The sequence below is a fragment of the Kogia breviceps genome, chromosome 7 (genome assembly GCF_026419965.1).
Source record: "Kogia breviceps isolate mKogBre1 chromosome 7, mKogBre1 haplotype 1, whole genome shotgun sequence".
NCBI classification, from domain to species: domain Eukaryota; kingdom Metazoa; phylum Chordata; class Mammalia; order Artiodactyla; family Physeteridae; genus Kogia; species Kogia breviceps.
The window spans coordinates 82,035,995-82,053,483 of record NC_081316.1 but is presented as its reverse complement, the minus strand read 5'-3'; the positions used below and the strand labels follow the sequence as shown (position 1 = coordinate 82,053,483).

The following is a 17,489-nucleotide window of genomic DNA, read 5'->3' as shown; positions in this document are numbered from 1 at the left end:
TCGAGAATAAATTGTGGATAGCTTTTGATGTCAAGAAAAAGATCCATATCATTATTTTAAACGGCTGCTTAGTAATGCATTGTTTGTATAATTTAACCAGCTCCTGTTGAAGGACATTTACGTTTACCTCACTATAATCAACAATCTCAGATAACAACCTTGTCCATTCATCTTTTCCAAATTGTTTGATTATCTTTCTAAGGTAAATTCTTAAAAGTAGCGGAGCTGAGTCAAGAAGTACGCTCTTTTTATATTTGGGTTCAAGCTGCCAAATCGTCTACAGTTTTGCAGGGAGAGCAGGAGGCTGCTACATTAGCTCTGGTGCGAGACAGTGGCAACGGGTATGGCGAAGAAAGTACAGACTTCCAGGTGATCTAGCCAATCTAGGCCTGTTCTCGGTGGGTTGACATATTTCCTTCCTTTTTTCCTCTCTTTCACTTCTTTTTCTTAACATGGAGGAAGAACTGAGAACTGCATCTCCCAGCATTTCGCAAGGACCACACTCCCTGGGAACTGTAGTACCGGGTCTGAGAAGGGTCCGGAAGAAGGGCGAGAGTTTGTGGGCATGCTGGGAAATGTAGTCCAGCGGGAGGTGGTGGCGGGGCTCCGTGTGGGTGGGTGTGCGCGCGCGTAAAGAAGTCGGAGACGCCGCTAACACCGTCCCTTGGGGTAAGGGGCCGCTGTGGTGCCTAACTTGCCTCCTATGTGGGCTTTGAGTCTACAAAAGCCACCCACGGATGGGTGGCTTTATTCCATTGTCTGAGACCAAGGAGGGAATAGTCCCTCCGCATCGGGCGCGCTCCGGAGATGCCGGCTGCGCGCGGGCCGGAGTGGGGCATGCCGGGAGTTGTGGTCCCGGCGGGCTGAGGCTGTGGGACGTGTCGCGGCGCTGCGCTGGCTCCTCCTTCCCAGCCCTACTCAGCTCTCCCCCGCCCCTTCCCTCAGCCTCCTCCTCCCTCGCCCGCAGCCCAGCGTCCCCTCCCCCCACCCGTCGGGCTCCTCGGCGGCTACTGCAGAGGATTCACAGCCGAGTCGCTGAGGAGGAGGAGGCTCCCAGTCCCTGCGCGCCATCCGCCACCTTACTGGACACGGGCGAGGGAGCGAGAGCGTCGCCTCTGTAGCCTTCAGAGAAGACAAGGGCATCGCCGCTTCAGCTGCCGCCGCCGCCGTTTTCGCCTGCAGCGGCTCGCCGGTGAGGAGATCACCCCCCCACCCTACCCCGTTCCGCTCTCCCTGAGCCTGGGCCGGTGGTACTGGGGAGAATGAGAGTGGGGGCTGCGGAGCCCCTTCGCGGGTTGGGGGAAGGGGGTGAAGTCGCGATGGAACGGCGGGCTGGCTGGGGAGACTTGTCCAGGCGCGGGCTGGGGGTGGGGTGAGGGTGGGACACAAGCAGGTTGGGGGGGGGAGAGACAAGGGAAAGGGACTTTTAATGGGAAAGACCTGGGACAGGAGCGTGGGGTTGTAGGGATGGGGTGGAATTTGGATGGTTTTGGGCGAAATGGATGTTGAGACTGGAGTGGGATGGCTTTTAATGGGGGAGGGGACTGACTGAGGGTGGTGGATTTGGGGTTGGCCTGGAGCAATTGACAGCTTGGGATCTGGGCCGGGTTGCGGGGTAAGGGGTTGATTGTAATAGTGCGACTGCAGAGTTGGATAGGACCCTGGGGGGTGACTAATTCAGGAGGGTGGAATTTGGGGTGGACCTAGGGCAGGCTGATAGAGGTGGTAGGAGCCGGGGGTGAGGAGGGGCTTGGCATGGGCTGAGACCTGAGCTTGAAGTGGGCGCTTGCCATCTGGGGGTGGTGGAATTTGTTGAGATTTTATGGAATAGCGTGGGTTAGGAGAGCAGAGGAGGTAGAATTCGGGGTTTTCCTGGGGAAAGCTTATGGAGGTTGGAATAGGAGCTGGTGGGGGTGGGACTTTGAATGAGGGGAGTGTGAGGGTGAGCTGGCAGGAGGGGGTAAAGTAGAAGTTAGGCCCAAAATGGGCGGACAAGGATTGAAATTGGGCGGGGAGGGGAAGCGGGGGGAGCACAGTGGGATGGGAGTTAGAGTGATTTTAGAACCACTGGTGGCTCCCTAGGTACAGGGTGAAAGCAGAGGGCACAGAAGATGCTTCTGGGCTGGACTCACCGAAAGAATAGTGGCAGGTAGTGAGCAAGGTTGGGGGATGGTATCTTGAAGAAAATGTCCCTTGGCCAAGGTGGCAGAGGGAGTTTTGGAGAAAGAATGTCTGAGATGAACTGGTAGGACTGGAGAGGTGGTTGCTGATAGTGAGGTAGCAGATGGGGCTAATTAAGGGGTGGGAAACCTGGGGTTGTTGGTATGGAGGGGGCAGGGAGGATGGAGAGGGGCAGTGAGCAGTGTTGGGAAGAGGTGGATTGGATGATTCTGGAGAAGAAGGATTGAGATGGTCTCCAAGAGACACAAGAGGGTTGGGGGTTGGACTTAAATAGACAGCTTTGGAGGCTGTGGTTGGGGAGAGAGAAGGTACATAAGAGACTTTTCTAGAGGACTTCTTAAGCTGTTAGTTTTTGTTTGCTTCACATGTATTAGTATCATATTTGGAAGTAAACCAACAGAAAGGGTAAAGTTGAGAGGGGCTTCAGTTAAGGTAGAATCGAGGAGGGGAAAGTATCTTTTTTTTTTTTTTTTTTTTGAGGAGGGGAAAGTATCTTCTATTATTCATGTATTATAAAAAGAAAGTTGGGGGAGAAAAACCCACTCCAGTAACTAAAAATGAAGAAGATGAAACTGGAATGTGATAGATGTCTTTCTGCTTGATGTCTCTGCCTTCTCCTTTCCTCTCTCCTTCAGGTGCATTTAAAAATTAGTCCTGGAATTTGGTATTAAATAGATTTGATGAGCTTGAGGTGGTTAAGGGAGCATTCCTTGCTTGAGAACTGATGAATGAGACTGAAAAATACAAGGCTGAATTTATTTCCCAGTCAGGCAACGTGCATGTATTCAGAAAGAGCTTAGGCCTTTTTTCCCCCTCCTCTTAAAATTGATTGCTTGAAGACTCCATTTATTGGTGTCCTGGTTTGCAAGGCAATTAAGCCCATCATTGTATTGCAGGCTAATAATCCAGAGATGAATCTTGGTACCACCGTTTTATGTAAACAGAGAGAAGACAGAAAATGTAGAAATGTCATAAATATTCATTGGTGAGATAGTTTGGTATTTTCATTTGATTCTCTTTTGACATTACCTGATAAGATTTAAAATAATTGGACTATATTTCTGTAGATTGAATTTTCTTCTAAAGGAATTCAGGTGGTTAGAATTCTGTCAGATGTGGATAAAAACATAAAGAATCATTTTTATTTTATTTTTTTTAGGAGATGTAAGCGTATTCCATTAACTGCAAAAAATACCTCCATCTATTCATCAGAAATTTTATTTAAAGCTTAATGATATGCTCATTATCATGGTAGAAGAGTGATGCTGGAAGGTAGAGAAGGGTGTTAATGGAGGAAACATCTTTAGGAAAATAGTTTTCTGGACTTAATTGCATTAACTGTGATATGTTAAACATGAAGTGGCTGTTGATTAGAGCTTAGACTGGGGAAAAATGGGGAGGGATGTAAAGAAGGATGTAAGGCACCAATGGGATCAAAATAATTCTTTTTTTGTTCAAGCTTCAGGGTTCAGCTTGTAAACAAACCATTTTCCTTGGCCTTCACAATTGAACACATGAAAATACCCAATATTAAGAATCTTTTTTTTTTTTTGTGGCTCCAAAATGGGCAGAATGATCGAAGGTTGGACTTATCCTTGGAATTGAAAGTGTTTTGTTATGAGGAAGCTTTCTGTATTGCAATAAAAATCAGGTTTGAGCAGTTACCCATAATTTGATGAGAGAGTAATCTAACTAATGCAAGCATTTCTCCTCATAACTTTACTCTGGGGTCCAGACGTTGCTTTTGTGGATCTGCAGGCTTGATCTAGAGGTGGGATATTTATATGAAAGCCCTAGATTTTGAGAGCTCAAAATGGAAAATAATCACTTGGGAAAAACGTCTTGGTGGATTTTCTTTTTCCCCCATCACAGCTGTGTTCACCTGTGCAGTAGAAATGTGTATAAAATGTTTTGGTATCTTCACCTCATTTGATTCTTCCAGTATTCTGGTGAGAAGGGGAGAGCAGTGGAGGCATTGGTAGACAGGTACCTTGGTAGAATGAATAGCTTGTTAATTTAGAGGTTGAGAGTCCTGAGTTCAAATCCCCTTTCTACCACTTGATAACCTAGTGATTTTAGTAAAGTCATTAAAAACCTTTCATATTTAGTGGTAATGGTTGCATAACATTGTGAACGTACTTACTTCCACTAAATTGTACAATTAAATACAGTTAAAATTGTTAAAAAATGAACAAAAAACAGCTGTCAAGGAGCTTTCAGTGTCATGGGAGAGATAGATGATTTAAATGTGAGACGAAACTAACGTAGTGGTCAAGAGTGTGGGTTCTGAAGTCTGTCCACCATTTACTACTAGCTATGTGACCTTGGGCACAATGGTCTCATCTGTAAAATGGGCATAAGAGAACTAATCTCATAGGGTTGTTTTGAGGATTAAACAAAAGAATCCATGGTAAGCATTTAATACAATGTGTTACATTGTACACATTAAAAATATTAGATGTTATTATTTTTAGATAGAAGAGACTAGAATGTGAATAGCCTTGTGTGTCCTACCATTGAGTTCTTAGTATTATGATCTATTATTTAGTAAGGATGTATTACTTTGTATTATTATCTCACAGTTTATCTGCATATTTATATGTTGGTACTATAGTCTAGGAACTTAAAAAAAATGTATGTATTTATTTATTTATTTGGCTGCGCTGGGTCTTAGTTGCAGCTCGCAACTAAGCCCATGCGCCTTTATTGAGGCATTCGAACTTGCGGCATGCATGTGGGATCTAATTCCCTGACCACGGATCAACCCAGGCCCCCTGCATTGGGAACGCAGAGTCTTAACCACTGCGCCACCAGGGAAGTCCCTAGTCTAGGAACTTTAAACAATAAAGTACTAAACATATATTAGCTGTTAGTTTCCTCATCTATAAAATAAGAAGAAAAACTGCTGAGAGGTAATATGACTCGCTTAAGATTACACAGTGAGTGGAAGAGTTTGGGTTACAGCCCTGAAATTCTGATTCTTCAACCCTGTTTATGTCTTCTTTTTAAATTGTGAGATAAACCATATGTATAAAAGTGCATATAATATAAATCTTCAATTTAAAGAGTGATAGCAAATTGAAGGCCTATGTTTTTGCTACCCAGTTTAACAAAAAGGAGATTTTTAGTACCTTTAAAGCTTCTTGTGATTCCCTGCCTGATTGAATCTCTGTCCTTCTCCCTCAGAAGTAACCACTTTTCTGAATTTTGTGTGAATCATTCCCTTGCTTTTAAAAATAGTTTTACCAAACAAGTATGTATCCTAAACAATATATTTTGTACCTTTATGACTTTATATAAATAGAATCATATTGTAAGTATTTTTCTGTGACTTGCTTTTTTCTTATTTATTATCCTTATTTTTTAATTTTAAAAGAGCTTTATTTCTTCTACCATTAATTAAAATAACATACTCATAGCAGAAGTTGAAAATTACAGAAAAAGTAAAAGGAAACAATATTATTGTCTATAGTCCCATTACTCAACAACACTTCTTATTTGTAGGTATATATACACATATAAAAATATATTCTTTAATATATGTCTGTAAGTATGCGTGTATGTACATATATGGGTAATTTAGAAGGCAAGAGGAAGGCAGTTTTCATTTATGGATGATCAGATTATCCAGATGTGGATCTATCATACTTGGAAATAGGAATGGGAGGGGGTAGTAGCAGCCTTTGTGAGCTGTGAAAGAACAGCATCTTAAGAGTTTTTTCTTATTGGCGGATTTTTTATTTACTAGATACTGATTCTTTGTAATACCAGCGTAGAGCTTCATGTCATGTTTTGGTAAGTCACTTAACTCTTCTGATCAGAATTTCTGTGCATCTTTTTGCAGAAGGGCAGCCTGGTACATTCGGTCCTCACCTGATTGTACAGGAGGGTCTGTCCTCTGATGTACAGAGTGTACAATGAATAGGAAATCATTAGTTATGCATATCAGAAGCTTAGCATCCTAAACCCCAAGAATTTTTTGTCTAAGAGATGTGAAATCCAAATGCATTAATAATCTGTTGGAGTTTTGGTTTACTCTCCTGTAAAGTGGGGCTCAAATGAGGTAATAAATGTGAAAATACTCTTTAAATTGTAAAGGACTATATAAATGTTAGTTGGGGTTTGTTTTTTTTTTTTTTTTTTTTTTTCCCTCTCTAGTTTACAAAAATGAAATCAGGGCACCCAACACAGAGGTGAAAAGCTTGTCATATTTGTTTTATTGCCTTTCCAAAGGCTTCTTCTCCCAGTGGAGGAGGAATACATGAAGATCAGTTCACAGTTTCTCCCTTAAAACTTGAAGATTGTTGGATATAGTGGGACAGAGAGCGTGCTAGAGGACTTTCTCCTAGTGAATTTATGGGACCTGGTTCTACATTAACTGTGCTGGCTTGCTCGAAATGAAACAATTGACGCTTTTTGAAGTGGAGAATGCAGTATACAACGTTTGCTCTTCACTATCCTGACAAATACAGTCATTTCCCTCTTAGTTTTCTACCTGTAACTTATTACAGGGTAGAGTAGTACCGTGAGATGGATTATTTATGCATATGTAAAAGAGAGATAATACTCAATTGTTGGGTTGTTAATGGATTATATGAGATAAGAAGGACAAAGAACTTGTGCCATTACGTAGTTGGTGCTTAATATGGTAACTACTACTGTTGTTATTTTTATTTTACTTATGAATTGTTTAGAGCTAACTTTTCCTCCAGGCTATTCTTTTATTATTCAGTGTTTTCCTGCTGCTATATCTCCCCTCACTCATTTTACATTTGGAATATAAATTTATTTTAAAATTATCATAAGTAAAGCAAAACAAAGAATGTAAATTCTCAATGCATTCCAAGGCCAAGGAGCTAGTAGTTGGGTGTGTGACAGATATGTTTAAGACATCTATTCAACAAGTATCTATTGAGTGGTTATTAGATAACAATCAGGGAGTGCTGGGAGTATGGGATACAAAAATTAAAATTCCCTCCTCTTAAGGAGTTTATAGTTAATCTAGTGTGGAGACAGACATGTCACACATAACTGTAGCATAATGGAATAATTGCTACGGTGGGGACCTGGGTAAGGGCCATGGGGAGGCTGGAGGTTGACATGGCCTGACCTGCCTGAGGGAGCAAGGAAGAGAGAGATGCTTGGGGGAGTTAATGCTTGAGCTGAGTCCTGAAGGATATGTGGATGTACTGGGGAAGTAGAGATTACGAATGTTTCATGATGTCAACAGCACAATTTTCCTTGATTTTTCCCTCCCAATGTTCTTGTAGGCCTTACTTTGTACCTCTTTTTAAGGGCTTTCTAGCATGTATGCCTACTGTAAAACCAAATAAACAGGGGCTTAAGCACTGGTGGCGCAGTGGTTAAGAATCCACCTGCCATGCGGGGGACACGGGTTTGAGTCCTGGTCTGGGAAGATCCCACATGTTGTGGAGCAGCTAAGCCTGTGCGCCACAACTACTGAGCCTGCACTCTAGAGCCCGCGAGCCACAGCTACTGAGCCTCATGCCACAACTACTGAAGCCCGCACGCCTAGAGCCTGTGCTCTGCAACAAGAGAAGCCATTGCATTGAGAAGCCTGGGCACCACAACGAAGTGTAGTCCCCTGCTCACTGCAACTAGAGAAAGCCCATGCATAGCAGCAAAGACCCAGCGCAGCCAAAAATAAATAAATAAAATAAATGAATTAAAAAGAAAAAAATAAGGGGAGAGATTCTCCCCTCCCTTAAAAAAAAAAACAACAAACCAAATAAGCATATCCCCAGACATGCTGTACTATTATGCTCTATTCTTTCCATATGTTGTGCCTTCCACCTGGAAAGCCCTCCCCCTACTGAGTTCCTTAATCTTTTCTTTGTCCATTAGATGAGCTGTACTAATGAATGTATTTCATGGTGGTTCTTTCTAGTCTGTTGTTTAGCAGGAAGAGATTTTTGAAGCTTTTGAAACTAATATTTAAGAAGAGATCTTTATTGTTTCTGCTTTCTCAGTAAATGTTGATATTCCTTAGTGTTGGCTCCTTGACTCACTGGACTTTTTAAGATTCTTTCTTTGAGTAGTCTTGCCCACTCTATTGACTTTAACTGCTGCTGTATGGTGATGACTCAAAATCTCTGTCTCCAGCTCAGACCTCTTTCCTGAGCTCTAGACTTGTATATCTCACTGTCTACTGGCAACCTACATACATCCATTTTGATGGTCCTTAAATTCAGTAGGTCCAGAGCAACTCATTTTCCCCATCTCCTTCTTCTGACCTTTCCTCTTTTGTATCTCCCCTGAAAGTTAAAATAATCTCTTCCTGTAGTTTTGTCCTAACTTAAAGGCACTGCTGTTCATCCAGTCATTCAAGATATGAATCTGTGCTATTAGTCTTTTCTTCTCCCTTATTTCTATAGCCCAAAATAAATCATTCTAAATATTTCTGAAACTCATCTCCCCTTCCCTACTGTTATCCCCTTAGTTCAGGCCCTAATCTTACCTGGACAAGGGCAGTAGCCTCCTAATTAGTTTGTATATCACCCATGTAGTAAACCTGTCTTCCACCCAGCAGCCAGAACATCTACCCAGTGGTGTATATGTCCACATCACTGCCTTGCTTAAATCCCTTCATTGGCTCTAAAGTCTTAAGCTCCTTAGCATGACATATTAGGCCTTCTATGACCTGTCCTTATGTACTCCTTCTGCCTGATCTCCCATCACTGGTAATACTGAGTAGCATGTAGTTTCTACAGATATTTTACAGTTTCACACATTTGCTCATGCTGTTTCTCCTTTTATTCATCCTTCTGGGTTAAGTGCATCCCCCCTAAGGAACCTTACAGAATCCTTAAGGTTGTCATAAGTGCCCCCATTTTGTTCACAGGGAGTCTCCAGTGTGTGCCTCTGTCATAATATTGATACTTGCCCTGTTTTAGGAAAATTGACTGTTTCTTTCTGCTCCTTCACTTAACTGTAAGTTTCTTGGGGGCAGCGGCTGTGTTCTGGTCATCTTATAAAGTCCTAGGTCCTGGAGGGTGCCTTGCAGGTAGTGAATGATTAATTTTTGAACTGAACATAGTAAGGAGAGATGACAAACTAGTAGTATGATATTCTAACGAGGAGTAAGGTGATAGGTATTTTTCCAGATGTAGGTTTTTATTTATTTAGAATGGAATTTAGAATTTAATTGATAAAGGCTTTGATGATGATGGTGTATAGCACAAGGTTCGAAAGTAGAAGACAACAAGATGGTGTGCTCAGGGGTTGGCAAATGCTTTCTGTAAAAAAATATTTTAGACTTTGTGGGTCACATACAGTCTCTATTATTTTTTTCTCCTTCTCTTTCCCCTCCCCATCTTCTCCCTTCTTCTCTCCTCCTATGTTTCATTCTTAGCTCACAAGCCATACAAAAACAGGCCATGGGTGTGCCATAGCTTGACAATCCCTGGTATGTTATCAGAAATCAGACTTAAAGTTGTAGACTCCCCCCTCCCCCACTGTTCCCTGAACCGAGCCCCCTGCAGTGGAAGCACTGCGTCTTAACCACTGAACTGCCAGGGGAGTCCCTTAAAATTGTAGCATAGTGAAGAGCAAAGAGACTAAAGCAAGTTCATTTTTCTTGTTTTATTTATTATAAAATTTAGTTCCTTAGGAAATTATGCATATCTTTAGTACTGAAAATAATTGTACAGAATCTTTTATGTCAAACTACCCTGTTTATCTAAAAGCTTATTTTGTTAAATAGGCCATTGATTTCTTTTTTTAAAATATTTATTTATTTGGTTGTGCTGGGTCTTAGTTGTGGCAGGCAGGCTCCTCAGTTGCGGCTCGCCGACTCCTCTGTTGTGGCATGCATGTGGCATCTAGTTCCTTGACCAGGGATCGAACCCAGGCCCCCTGCATTGGGAGCGTAGAGTCTTAACCACTGCACCACCAGGGAAGTCCCTAGGCCATCGATTTCTGTATAAAGATGCTATGAAAACACCTTGGTTTATAAAGCTCCTATACAGCTCCCCCACCTTTTTCCTTTTAGGCAGGTGTCTGGGTACTTTCAGAATATGCCTGTTTTTATGATGCTATAGATTGTGCTTTTTCCTAGATACAGACATTTTGGAGGAACACTGGGCTGATATGTTTTTCACAGTAAGCTTCAATCCCTGGCTGACTAGAGATTATAATCTCGATTTGGCTTCTGATCATATCCTTCAGGCTTGATAGTTTCTGCTGATGCTCATATTTTCTAGCTTCTGTTTTATAGCTTTATATACATATCCTAGTTTTCTTTTCTTTCTTTTTTTTTTTTTTAAAGTATTGTGTTTTTGTTTTTGTTTTTGTTTTGGCCACACCACGCGGTTTGTGGGATCTCAGCTCCCAGGGATTGAACCCAGACAATGGCAGTGAAAGCCCGGAATCCTAACCACTAGGCCACCAGGGAACTCCCTATCTTAGTTTTATAAGTGTTGTCCTCTCTCTATTATTTTGAGTTGGTAGCAGAAATCCCTGTCTGTAAATATAGTTACACTATTTATACTTCTGCATGTATAATTATACTATTTTATTTGATCTACAGTGCATAGGTTGGGTATGTAGCATTATTTTCATTTTAAGGATGAAGAAATCAAGAGTCAAGAGGGTAATTTATTTATTTATTTATTTTGTGGTACGCGGGTCTCTCACTGTTGTGGCCCCTCCCCGTTGCGGAGCACAGGCTCCGGACGCGCAGGCTCAGTGGCCATGGCTCACGGGCCTAGCCACTCCGCGGCATGTGGCATCTTCCCAGACCGGGGCACGGACCCGTGTCCCCTGCATCGGCAGGCGGACTCTCAACCACTGCGCCACCAGGGAAGCTCAAGAGGGTAATTTATTTTTGGCCTTAGGTCTAGTAGGAGTTGAAGGTGGAAAGACAGAAAGGACTTAATATTTGAATATCTGTTGTAGGTAATATGCTGGGTGCTTTCTCTCCCTTATATAATTTAATCCTCACATTTACCCTGTTTAGGGTATTGTGCCCATTTTACAGAAGAGGAAGCTGAAGCAACTGAGACCTATAGGGATTAAGTAGCTTGCTCGCATTTGGTTACATAGTAAAAGAAGAGAAGCTTGTATTAAAAACCTTACCTGCCTTGCTCCAAAGTCCTTGTTCTTTTTACTGTGTTGTATATAAAAGTTCCCTGGTTTTAAATTCTTAGATCAGTATTTTTCAACCTACTTAGGTGAGCAGTAGCTTGACTACACATTAGAATCACCTGAAAATCTGTCTTATTAAAAAAAAAATGCCCTACTTCTACCCTGACCAGTGCTAACAAAATTTCTTCACGTGAGCCTAAAGCAGGTGTGTGTATGGGTGTATTTTTTTTAGAAAATATAGATTAAAAAGAAATTGTATTGAGGTATATATACAAGAAAAAGTGCACAAAAAGTGTAACCAGCACTCAGATCAAGAAAGGGAACGTTGGGAATTCCCTGGCAGTCCAGTGGTTGGGACTCGGTGCTTTCACTGCTATGGCCTGGATTCAGTCCCTGGTTGGGTAACGAATATGCTGACTTCCAATACCATAGATTATTTTTGCCTACTTATGAACTTTTATAAGGTATGACTGGCTTTTGCACTCAGCTTTGTTTGTGAGGTTCATTTATGTTCTCGTATGTAGCAATAGTTTATTCTTCTCATTGCTATATAGCAATAGTTCTTAAACATTTTGGCGTCTTCACTCTTCCTATTAAAGACCCCAAAGAGCTTTTGTTTGTGGGTTACGTGTACCAGTATTTATTGTGTTAAAAATTAAAACTGTGAGTTTAAAAATAATAAACTTATTAAATATTAGCATATTTTAATGAAAATAGCTGTATGCCACCAAAATAGAAGCATAATATTTAAAATTTTTCCATATCTCTTCACTGTCTGACTGGATACATATCTGCTTCTATATTCAGTCTGCTGCAACTGGTTGTTTTGTTGGTGGTATATAAAGAAAATCCAGTCCCACATATATGTGGCTAGAAAAGGGAGGAATTTTAAAAAAAAATAAATCTATTTATTTATTTATTTATTTATGGCTGTGTTGGGTCTTCGTTGCTGTGCGCGGGCTTTCTCTAGCTGCGGCGAGCAGAGGTTACTCTTCGTTGCGGTGTGTGGGCTTCTCATTGCGGTGGCTTCTCTTGCTGCAGAGCACCGGCTCTAGGCGCGCAGGCTTTAGTATTTGTGGCACGAGGGCTCTAGAGTGCAGGCTCAGTAGTTGTGGCACATGGGCTTAGTTGCTCTGCGGCATGTGGGATCTTCCTGGACCAGGGCTCGAACCCGTGTCCCCTGCATTGGCAGGCGGATTCTTAACCACTTTGCCACCAGGGAAGCCCTGACAGTTGGATTCTTAACCACTTCGCCACCAGGGAAGTCCCAGGAGGAATGTTTTAATTGACTTTTTTTTTTGGCTGCACCAAGAGACTTGTGGGATCCTAATTCCCCTACTAGGGATCGAACCCAGGCCCCTGGCATTGGAAGCACAGAGTCCTAACCACTGGGCTGCTAGGGAATTCCCTTGATTGACTTTTTAGATAACTATGGATATTCTTTTTTTATATACTACACCAAAACTTGTCAGTTGGTAGTTTCTTTAGAGGTCCATTAGCTTGTGGAATCTGAAACCATATCAGTGAGCCTTTCATACTCTCTGTTACACTAAAGTCCACTGGTCTCTTTTGTACTTTGAATGGATTTTCTACTCATGCATAATTTTGTGTCATCATGCTTTGGTCATTTTGAAAACATTGGTTCATTGAGTTATGCAGATCTTCTAAAATGTTGACATATTTTATTATACAGTATCAAAAAATCACATTTGTTAATATCTCTACCCATTTCACCAGACAAGTCTTCTCTAGTTTTTGCTTGAAAGCCCCAATTCTATCATTGGCAACAAATACTGACAGTTGTTTTCCTTGAAGTGACAGTCTCACATTGTTCATTTTTGAAAAAATGTCTGCCAAACATCCAAGTCTGAATTATCAGTTTGTCTGGCAGTTGTTCTTTCAAGTAAAAATGGTGTTTCATGAAAAAAAGCAGGTAGTTCAGCTTGCAACTTAATTGCACAAGTGCCTTAGTGCTTTTCCTTGAGATAACTCTTGTACTTTGCTATGCAGAAAGATGTGTAGTTAAGGACTGAGATTCTTGTGGCTTCAGCAAGACCTCAAAATAGTTCTTTTTTTTTTTGGCATGGCTATGTAGAATGCAATGACACTATTACAGTTTGATGTCACTGCCTTAATTCAATACAAGATGATATAGTTTTATTTATTAGTATAATTATGTTTCCAGGCTTTACTGATTTCTTATTGAAGGAATAGGTGGATTTGTTAAACCTTTACTAAAAGTACTGCTTTGAAAGCTAGCGTGAATGCAGTTGGTCTTTCACTTAGTAGAACTTTAGAGTTGAGCAGTTTTCCAGCTTTGTCAGGATATTAGAAAATCATTGGGCTTGGGACTTCCCGGGCAGTCCAGTGGTTAAGACTTCGCCTTCCAGTGCAGGGCGTGCGGTTTCGATCCCTGGTTGGGGAACTAAGATCCCACGTGCCTTGTGGCCAAAAAACCAAAACATAAAACAGAAGCAGTGTTGTAACAAATTCAATAAAGACTTAAAAAATGGTCCACGTCAAAAAAAAGAAAAAAAGAAAAAATCATTGGGCTTGATGCTTATTCTTTACCACTTGTGCGCACGCGCGCGTGTGTGTTTTAATATTTATTTATTTATTTTGGTTGTGCTGGGTCTTAGTTGCAGAATGCGGGATCCTTTGTTGTGGCGTGGGGGATATTTAGTTGCGGCATGCATGCGGGATCTAGTTCCCCTACCAGGGATTGAATCTGGGCCCCCTGCATTGGGAGTGTGGAGTCTTACCCACTGGACCACCAGGGAAGTCCCACCACTTGTGTTGAAAGAAAGGCATGAAGTAGTCTTTAGAGAACTGTGCATAGCTGTGTGTAAAAGTGATTCTGTGTCTTCCTACCCTTAACCTGGAGCATTTGCAGCAGAAAAAGAAAAAGATGCAGATGAAGCCACAGCCAAGTGATCTTGTTGTGTAATGACTTTGGTTTTTCACTATGATTGGGCAGAGGGGGATGGAGGAGGTTGGCTAAATAAGTCATAATAATGAGCATTGTTTTACCTTTCAGCCAACACCACTATACAGCCTGGAACCTTAGTTCTGGGGGGAGGAGAATTAACATTCATTGTGTGCCTGCATTGTGCTAGGCCCTTTATGTGTGGTAATTTATTTAAACTCACAATTAGACTGTAGGGTGGCCATAATTATTTTATTTTACACATGAGAAAGCTTAGGTTCAGAGATGTAGCGCCTACTCAGGCCCACCAGCCAGTAAGTGACTAGGATGGGATTCATTCCCAGACTTTGCTACCTCCATAGCCTATGAATGGTCTTTCCTGTATTCTGTGCTATCTTCCAAGGACAGTGTGTCACTGATTATTTCTGTATCCTTGATACCTGGAACCTAGTAGGGTTTCATACATTTTTTTTGAATAATTGAGTTGGTGCTAAATGAGTGAACCAGTTTTTACAGAGTAAGATGTAACCTAACACCCCTGGGCTACTGTGTAGATTGGTGCATGGTAGGGTCTGGTCACCATTTGTTGTGGGGAAAGGGTCAATCTTCTTAATGATAGACTGTGTGAAACTATTTAAATAATTTGGATATTTAGGAATTGAAGAGATCTAATAGGATGAATTTTCCTTAGATTGTCAATAATCTCTTCAGAAATAGGTAATATATCTATGCTGCCCTTGTTTTCCCCCATACTACCTGTGAGACCTTGGGCAAGTTACTTTACTGTACCTCATTTTTTTAATCTTTAAAAAGGGAAGGACAGCAATAATAGTACATAATTCCTAGGTAGTTGTGAGGATTGAATGAGACAATTCATGTAAAGAATTTAGCATAGTGCTTGGCATATATTACTGTCAATAAATGGGAGCTGTTATTCATATTATCCTTCTAGAATGAAGCATGGATTTAATGTGACTTTTAGCATGTGAAGAAGGAACAGTATTTTGGCTTTTAAAGCATTTTTATTAGAGAAATAAAGCACTGAATTTATTGGGTTTTTTTTTTTGGAATTTGTTTTCTGAGTGTAGTTTACTTGGTCTTCCTGGCAGGGAAGGTCTATAATTTTGGCTGTTTGCCTGGGTTTGTTGGTGAACCAATGCAGGTATAGTATGGCTTTTGGCTCTCCATCAACTTTTTAAACTTTTTAGTCTAGTTGAAACAGTTTGAATTGTTCTGGAGAGTTCACTCATGTTGATAGTTCTTTCTAAATGAAAAATGTCAGTGAATGTGAGAAATGCCCCTTTCTAAATTTTTTTTCTAACCATACCACTCGTTACTGAGGGGATCAAATATTTCTCCATAGTACTCTGCCCCAGAACCAAAGGAGGAGGGTGTTTTTTGAATTTTTCTACATTTATTTTTGTTGGTGGTAATTTTGTCCATACTTTTGAGGTTTATGGCTTTGACAGAACTTTTTTTTTTTTAAGTAGAGTTGACAGTACATTTTGATCAGGCTGTGGAGTTATGGAGGAGAAAACCAACTATCCATTCTAAATGAGCATATCTGAAAGCCTGCCTGCCCTTCAGTCAAGTGTCAGTGTAGGTACACTGTCTCCTAGATGGGGTTCCCTAGTATGGTTTTTAGTAAGAGAGTTAGCTCAGTGTTCTCTCCCTAACTCTCTCCAGTGTCATTCGTTGTTTGCCTCTCCTCCCAGCTTGCATGTTTTACCTTTAGTACTAATGATGTGTATATTGTTTGGTGTTTGCAGTTCTCCAGATGTGCCAAGCTTCTTGCTTTAATGTCTTTGCACATGCTTCTCTCTGGGCCTGGACATCTCCTTTTAAATTTAACTTGTCTAACTCCTACTCAGCCTTTAAGACTCAGCCTAGGAGTTAACCTTTTCCAGAAAACTTTCCTTGACTTTTCCGGGTTGAGACTGGGTATCCCGTCTCTGGGTTGCCCTATCTCTGGGTTGTAATTATCCATTTATTATTTATTGGTCTCCTCTACTTGCAGTGAGCAGGGATTGCATCTAATCATCCTTTTATCCTCAAGAGCTCATTTTTGGACCTTACACAGAATAGGCACCAGTAAGGTCTTGTTGAGTGAATCCATGGTTTCAGCCTGGTCTGTTAGCACTGTAACTTCCCAACCATGTTGTTCTAGGCTGAGTTTTAGTAGAAGGACTTTTCTTTTGTGGCCATTGCACCTTCCCCTGCCTTCCCTTGTGTTGTGTCCACTATACTTCAGCTCACACTCATCCTTTATTCTTTGCCCATAGCTGGGTCAGTGGAATGGTGTACACACTAGACATGTATATCTTCATAAAGAACTTGATTTGTGACAGATCCTGGAATCTCACTTGGAATGCATGAAATCACATTGGTAAATGGAGAAGCTGGGACCTTATGATTGCTTTTCTAACTCTTAGTTCTTTTCTCTGTTTCCAAGTTTCCTCTTTATTAATTTTTTTGTCAATTTTAACTTTTAGGTAACATAAAATAAATGCTACAAAACCAAACCACAAGTACTCTGCTTATGCATTTGATTTTTTTGAGCCTAAGTATAGGATTTGACTTATCTGTTATGGTGGTGGGATGACTGAGACTTTAAGAAATGTAGGGTTTTTAAGCCTTATTAAGCCCTTCATAGTTCCTGACACGTGATTTAAATTATGGCTTCCAAAAAAATTTTTGTTGATTAGAGTCTTAGTAGCAGGCAAAAATAATCATTTATGCTTGCATTCATTTAGTTAACATGGATATCAGGCTCTGTGCTAGGTAGGTTCTGATGATACACAGAGATGAGTAAGATGTGGTCTCTGTCTCCAAGGAACTCCCAGGTGCAAGGGAGAAGCTATAAATAAATACATTACAGTTCAGTGTATGGTACATGCTGTAGAATAAGTAGCAGAGAGTGAGGTGTTAATGACTTTTTCAGGGAAGAGTTCTTGGAGGAATAGACACCTGAGCTTATTTCTGAAAGAACATTAGGTCTTGTGTGTGGAAGATTCTGGATATATGGTCATAAAATCTGGATTTGAACCCCAGGTCTGCCACTTACTAGCTGTCTGACTTTGGGCAAGTTGTTTAAGCACTCTGAATCTGTTTTTTTCCCCTGTAAAGTGAGGATGACCATGTCTGTATCTGCTTTTGAAAGTTGCGAGGGTTGAATATATGTGAAAAAATTTCATAAATGTGCTAAACAAATATTATATCCTGTTTGTTTTTCTTTTTCAATAAATTTATTTACTTATTTATTTATTTTTGGCTGCAT

General features: G+C 41.0%; 1 protein-coding gene across 4 annotated transcripts in view; it reads left to right on the top strand.

The window, feature by feature from the left end:
- Positions 1-975: 975 nt before the first annotated feature.
- FAM168A (family with sequence similarity 168 member A) overlaps positions 976-17,489 on the top strand; it is a 203,289-nt gene continuing 186,775 nt past the window's right edge. The window contains exon 1 of one of the 4 annotated variants that reach the window (XM_067038871.1): positions 976-1,192. The gene's annotated coding sequence lies outside the window, so the exon portion shown is untranslated. The remainder of the gene's footprint in view (positions 1,193-17,489) is intronic. The other 3 variants (XM_059069713.2, XM_059069708.2, XM_067038869.1) reach the window with 3 other exon arrangements.